The sequence below is a fragment of the Lithobates pipiens genome, unplaced genomic scaffold (assembly GCF_037356315.1).
Source record: "Lithobates pipiens isolate NorthernLeopardFrog02 unplaced genomic scaffold, aLitPip1_a1.2 Scaffold_16, whole genome shotgun sequence".
Classification (NCBI taxonomy): Eukaryota; Metazoa; Chordata; class Amphibia; order Anura; family Ranidae; genus Lithobates; species Lithobates pipiens.
In genome coordinates, this window is record NW_027507748.1 from 589,497,513 (window position 1) to 589,505,115 (window position 7,603).

Genomic DNA, 7,603 nt, shown 5'->3' on the forward strand with positions numbered 1-7,603 from the left:
ATCTGTTTCGTATGCCATCGGTTCCCTTGTCCTTGACACAAAGTTGTCAATCTTGTTGTTGAACCCAGACACCAATAGACCCATGCCCGGAACTCCCCATCTTTGGCATATTGACAGAATGATGACGGGGTGAAGGAACCATTCTCCCGGAAACAATAGTTGATGACTCAAGTAGTCCGCCTGCAAAGTCTCCATTCCTGGAATGAAATTGCTGATAGGCAAGGAATGTTGCTTTCTGCCCAAGACAGAAAAAAATGCAACTCTTTCTAGGCCGCAGGACTTCTCATGCCCCCTTGGTGATTGATATAAGCCACAGCTGTGGCATTGTCGGATTGAGCCTACGGCACCTGTATTCCCATGCGGTCTGCCATCCAGGTACTAACCAGGCCTGACTCAGCTTAGCCACCGAGATCAGACGAGATCAGGCGCTTTCAAGCTGATGTGGCCATAGGCTGGATCCGGACAGGACAATAGTCTGAGCATCCAGGCCTCCAGGGCCAGGCGTACTGCTCAAATCTTGATAGAATAGAATATTGATGGCCAAGGTCATCTCTAATCTGGACCATGTCCCTTAGACAGATGCTTCTTCCAGGACTGCTCCCCAGCCCAAAAGGGCTGACATCTGTTACCACTTTGCAGGTAACTGATAGAAAGGTAGAAATCTTCCTTTTAGAATATTTTTGGATATCGACCATCAAATAAGGCTCTGATGCACTTTGGTGGATAAACGCAACGGAAGCCCAGAGTTTGGATCTTCTTGTTCCAAGTTGACAGGGTACTGTTTTGCAGCAGTCCTAAATGGAACTGCTCATAAGGAACGGCCTTGAAGAAGCCACCATCTTTCCTAATAAACACATGCAAAGGTAAATAGAAGGATACTTCTTTGTTTTGACCCACTGAATCAGTTCCTTTAAAGGAACTGATTATTTTCTGCGGTAAAAATACCCTTTAGTGGACTGTATCAATGATCAGCCCTAAGTACTGCAATCTCCCTGATGGTCTTAAGGAGGATCTTACTAGGTTGAGGATCCAACCCAAGTATTCCAGGTAGCTGACTGAGGTAACCAGACCTTGGGCTACCGATTGACCTATCAAGAGTAGATCATCTAAATAGGCTTGTATCGTTATACTTTGAGCCCTTAACCTGGCTAAAGGAGGGATCTTTATACACACACGAGGTACAGAAGCTAGCCTGAAAAAGGTAGAGCTACAAACTGGAAATGTAGATTTTCTACCTCGAAGCGTAGATATTTCTGGTGAGCGGGGAAGATCGGCACATGGAGATAAGCATCCTAGACATTCTCCCCCTTGTAGGAAGGAGACTACTGATCGGATAAATTCCATGCGGAGAGAAAAACTTTTTTTTTCTCTGGATCCTTAGGAATGTTTGATCTGAGAAAAAATGAGGAGTCAGGAACTCTTGGAACTCCAGATTGGAGCTATTGAGGAAGTCCCCCATTCGTCTTCCTGTCAGATCTATGAGAACTGCAGAAGAATTCCCCCTATTAAGCTTGCGGGGCGCCTCCTGATAAGGAGGCTACAGTATCTTTTAAAGCTTTTAAAAATAAAAATATAATTACTCCTTTACTTAAAAGAAAAAAAAAAGGAAAGGAAAAAAAGGGGTACTTTTCCCACTAGAATTTCTTTGGGTGAATTATCTAAACATCCTCAAATAGCTGTTCCACCACAAAAGGAAGACTAGCCAGGAGTTTCTGCATGTGCGTTCCTGCACTCATGCGTTTAGCTGTTTGTGTTTAGCAACAATGTGCACACAACGGTTTATAGCACCTGGTATTCTCAGGCGGTCTCCTATACCGGTACAAACCACTGTAGGCATCTCAGCAGTTGTGCGTTTGGCTAGTTTATAGGCCAGCACCTGCAAGAGGACCTTGTGGAAGTTCTACAAAAGGAACTCACAAGCAATTAACACTCAGTTAAGGGAGCATAAATGTGGAGACATTGAAACCAGCTGGTTCTCCCGCATTTGACACCTCAGAAGTCATCCATGGTCCCCTGAGGGGATTCGTCTTCTCCCACCCCTAGTTTCCCCGTTTGAGGGTCCTTGGCAATGAAAGAGAACCTGTGCGATTAAAGTCGCTAAACTTTATTTTTATTTTTTTTAAACCCATCATGGCTGAGGGAAAAAAGAACCTTTGGTAAAATGTACAGGGGCTGCAGTGTTGAAAACAATTGGAAACATTTCATGTCCCTCATGCTCACTCTAACCAGTCACTCCTTCTCAGGGGAGGATGCCATCTGTAGAGATGAGTAGGCTTACCAGAACTAGAGGGGGGCTCCTTTAGCTCTATTTCTGGGGTGTTTTAACCCCCCTTCTGACCTTAATCTGATGCACAAAGCAGAGGTACCATCAGAAGAAATCGCATGCACTGCTTGAGCAATAGTTCAGCTTCAACACCGCTATTAAGGCTCAGCCTGGTGCAGCAGTAAATGTGTCAGAGGGAAAAACCTCTGTGTCACTTTTGCTGTTGTGTCCCTCCATAGTTTTACAAAATATACATGGAGGATTTTTTAAAAACAAACCCTATCATGTTGGACGTCGGAGGACGCCAACGCCACGCTAAACCCTGCCCCCGCATCACCTACGGCCCTCCCTTTGAAAAAGAGCCTTTTTCCCACGTGAGCGGCGGGGGCTCTCGCTCCTGTCTGATCCCTTGGAGGATGGAGAAATGGCGGGGAGTCCGTAAGCCGCGAGGGGCGTGCCGTTCACAACGTTTGTTTTTTTTTACAAAAAATTGCAGCGCTTCCTTCCCCAAATAAGAGGGGTAGACATTTTGGCATAGGGGGGCATCTATGGGGAGAGAGAACCCCCCCCCCAGACTTGGCGGAGGTCTGTCGTTCTGCCGGAGGAAGAAGCATCTGCTTCAAAACACAACATTGGACCTGTAATAGCACCCTGGCAGTAAAAACTTTATGGCCTTAATACCAAAAAATACTGCATCCCAGGGTCCAACTTCCCAAAGGAGAGCATTCACAGGCAAAAAGCTTTTTTCTTCAGATACAAAGCCCGGGTACCATTCAATACCGCCAAGATTAGACACTCTGACTGGATCTGTCTGCATAGCCAGCCCCAGCAAGGATTGCTCCAGTGGAGCTCAGCACAGCACATCTTTACTTGTGACCAACACCTTAGACACTGGCGAAAAAACTGAGGTGCTGCCACCAGTGGTAGGGGTTATATAGGGAGTGCACTTTTTAATTCAGGGTATGCCAGTGTCCATCACCTGAAGGTGGCCTATAACCCACATAGTAACTACTATGGCTCTGTGTCCAAATGTGAGAGAACCACCGCTCCAAGTAAGTCCACAAATCCAAGAAAACAGCCCCTCCAGGAATGGAGAAACCCAGGTGCAGGCACGGCATATACTTGTTGCAAATAATTGAAGAACACTCCAAGATAAATTCAAATGCCTTTTATTCGTGAAGCAGAATCACACAAAAGTGGATCACAGCAAAGCACAATAGCTAACGTGTTTCACACTACCAAGAGTGCTTACTCATAGCTATGGCTCTGTGTCCCCTGATGTATGAAAATAAATCAGTATTTGATCCCTAAGCAAAACACGACTTAGTATTTGATGAAGAGACATTGTCGGCAAGCAAAGAGATAAGATGTTTCTTGTAGTTGGTCACCAGGTTTGCACACATCTCAGGAGGGATGTTGGTCCACTCTTCTTTACAGCTCTTCTCTAAATCCTTAAGGCCTCTTGGCTGTCACATGGCAACTCAAACATTCAGCTCCCTCCATACATTTTCTATAGGATTAAGGTCTGGAGACTGGCTAGTCCACTCCATGACCTTAATGTGCTTCTTCTTGAGCCACTCTTTTGTTGCCTTGGCGGTATGTTTTAGGTGATTGTTAGACCATGTCCATGACTCATCTTCAGTGTTCTGGCTGGGGGAATAAAGTTCTCATCCAAGATTTTACAATACATGGCCCTGTCCATTGGCTCCTCAATGCGGCAAGGGTGGGCTGTACCTTTAACAGAGAAACAGCCCCAAAGCATAATGTTTCCACCTCCATGCTTGACTGTAGGGATGGTGTAGGGATGGTGTTCTTAGGGTCACAGTCAGCAATTTTCTCCCTTCAAACACAGCGAGTTGAGTTAATGCCAAAGAGCTCAATTTTGGTCTCATCTGACCACAGCACTTTCTCCCAATCTTTCTCTGAATCATTTAGATGTTCTTTTGCAAACTTCAGACAAGCCTGTACATGTGCCTTCTTGAGAAGGGGGATCTTGCTGGCGCTGCAGGATTTCAATCCATGGCGGCGTATTGTGTTTCCAAAGTTTTGCTTGATGACTGTGTGGTCCCAACTGCCTTGAGATGATTTACAAGTTCCTCCTGTTTAGTTCTTGGCTGATCCCTCATTTTTCCCATGATCATCCTTACCCCATGAGGCAAAATCTTGCATGGAGCTCCAGATCGCAGGTGATTGATGGTTATTTTGTATTTCTTCCATTTGCAAATAATTGTTCCGACAGTTGTTTCCTTTTCACCAAGCTTCTTGCTGATGGTCTTGTAGTGCATTCCAGCCTTGTGCAGGTCTACAATCTTGTCCCTGACATCCTTTGATAGCTCTTTGGTCTTGCTCATGATGGTGAGGTTTGAATGGAAGAAAGATTTTCTGTGGACAGGTATCTTTTATACACATAATGGATTGTAGTTAGGGGCACCTTCTTAAATTGACAGGACTAATCCGTGTACCACAAGAATTATTATTGGTTGGTAGGGGATCAAATACTTATTTTTTATTCACTGAACTGAAAACTCAAATTATAACATTTGTATCTTTTTGTTGATATTCTTTCTCATTCTGTCTATCATTTAACCACCTCCCGCCCGCCCTATAGCCGAATGACGGCCGTAGAGCAGGCGGGTTCCTTCGAGCGGTCGTCCCTGGACGTCCTTGTGTTTACTTCCGCAATGCGTGCCGCCGGGGGCGCGCATCGCGGAAGTTTTGTACTCGCCGTGTCTCCCGGAGACAGGCAAACATAGATCGCCGTGTCTCCCGGAGACAGGCAAACATAGATCACAGCGTGATCGCAGCTGCCAATGGGAGATGATCTCAAATGTAAACATATGAGATCATCTCCCATTGCCGTGTCTCTCCCTCCTCACACAGAGACAGCGTGTGAGGAGAGAGAGGATCTATGAGTGACATATTTTTACCTTGACTAAAATCTGTCAGCCCCAGTGCCAACTGTCAGCCCCAGTGCCATCTGTCAGCCCCAGTGCCATCTGTCAGCCCAGTGCCATCTGCCAGTAGTGCCATCTGCCAGTAGTGCCAGTGCCACCTGCCAGCGCCAGTGCCACCTGCCAGCCCCAGTGCCCTCAGCCCCAGTGCCGTCAGCCCCAGTGCCGCCAGTGCCAGTGCCGCCAGCGCCAGTGCCGCCAGCGCCACCTGCCAGCACCAGTGCCATCTGCCAGCGCCATCCGTCAGCCGAAGTGCCGTCAGCCCCAGTGCTGTCAGCCCCAGTGCCGCCAGTGCCAGTGCCGCCAGTGCCACCTGCCAGTGCCACCTGCCAGTGCCACCTGCCAGCGCCAGTGCCACCTGCCAGCCCCAGTGCCGTCAGCCCCAGTGCCGTCAGCCCCAGTGCCGCCAGTGCCAGTGCCACCTGCCAGCACCAGTGCCACCTGCCAGTGCCATCCGTCAGCCCCAGTGCCGTCAGCCCCAGTGCCGTCAGCCCCAGTGCCGTCAGTGCCAGTGCCACCTGCCAGTGCCACCTGCCAGCGCCAGTGCCACCTGCCAGCACCAGTGCCATCTGCCAGCCGCAGTGCCATCTGCCAGCCCCATTTGCCAGAGCAATTAGCCAGAGCAAATAGCCAGCACCATCTGCCAGTGCGCCTCTGTATGTGGCCAGGCTGTGTAAAAGTCTCACACATTTGGTATCGTTATACTCAGGAGGAGTAGTAGAACGTATTTTGGGGTGTCATTTTTGCTATGTACATGCTATGTGTTGGAAATATCTTATAAATGGACAACTTTGCGTAAAAAAATGCGTTTTCATTTTTTTTCCACATTTTCCCAAAACTTCTGGAAAAAAAATGAACCATTCAAACGACTCAATATGCCTCATAGATTATACATTGGGGTGTTAGCTTTCCAAAATGGGGTCACTTTGTGGGCATTTCCATTGTCCTGGTGCTCCAGGGCCTTCAAAAATGTAATAGGTGGTTGAGAAATTAAATGTGTAATTTATGCTCCTAGAACGCCTGATGGTGCTATTTCAATATTGGGCCCCTGTATGTGGCCAGGCTGTGTAAAAGTCTCACACATTTGGTATCGTAATACTCAGAAGGAGTAGCAGAACGTATTTTGGGGTGTCATTTGTGGTATACACATGCCATGTGAGAGAAATAACCTATTACATTGAAAATTTTGTGAGAAGAAAAAAAAAATCTTTATTTTGCAAAGAATTGTGGGAAAAAGATGACAACATCAAAAACCTCACCATGCATCTTAGTAAATACCTTGGAATGTCTACTTTCAAAAAAGGGGTCATTTGGGGGGTATTTGTACTTTCCTGACTTGTTCTGGTCGCAAGAAATGAGATAGGCCACCAGTACGTCAGGTGTGATCAATTTTTTATGATTCGCACCACAGCTTGTAGACTCTCTAACTTTCACAAAGACCAAATAATATCCACTAATTTGGGTTATTTTTTACCAAAGATATGTAGCAGTATAAATTGTGGCCAAAATTTATGAAAAAAAAATTATAATTTGCAAAATTTTATCACAGAAACAAAGAAATATGCGTTTTTTTTCAAAATTTTCGGTCTTTTTTCATTTATAGCGCAAAAAATAAAAACCCCAGAGGTGATCAAATACCACCAAAAGAAAGCTCTATTTGTGGGAAAAAAATTACACAAAATTCATTTGGGTACAGTGTTGCATGACTGAGTAATTGTCATTCAAAGTGTGAGAGCACCAAAAGCTGAAAATTGGTCTGGGTAGGAAGGGTGTTTAAGTGTCCAGTAAGCAAGTGGTTAAAATACACCCATGATAACATTTATAGACCCTTTATTTCTTTGTAAATTGGCAAACTTACAAAATCTGCAGGGGATTAAATAATTATTTCCCCCACTGTAGTATATTCTACCAAGATGCAGTCGATGTGTGGAATGGAAGCAATGCCCTAACATTTACTGTTGGATGTGGAGGAGATTTTTTTTAGAAATAATTAATAATTGTTTTATTGGTGTAGTCTTAAAAAAAAAAACATTTTTATATATAAATATGTATAAAACTCTACAATAGGTAATGGTAGACTATGATGGGGTTTTTTTTTCAAACTGATTGTGCTCCTTCTTTTATTAATGAAGTAATACTAGTAAAATGTATATTTTTTTAAAGTGTTACTACTTTACGTGCAACTTTGGCACAAAGAATGTCCATTTGTCTGAGCTTCTATAATTAGTCTGTATTGTTCTGATCCCTCAGAGGGGCATTGTTTTACTAGGCAAGGTACATCACATGCCCACACAGATGCCAGCTACACTACTTTTAGCTAGTCTTTTCCGGTTTTGCAGAGAATATGAGCCTCAAGTAGGTCTAGATCACATTATGCTGACCTTCATGC

The 7,603-nt window shown here is 45.1% G+C and overlaps 1 pseudogene; it reads right to left on the reverse strand.

Moving 5' to 3' along the window:
- Positions 1-335: 335 nt before the first annotated feature.
- On the reverse strand, positions 336-453 carry LOC143985001 (5S ribosomal RNA; annotated as a pseudogene).
- Positions 454-7,603: the final 7,150 nt, after the last annotated feature.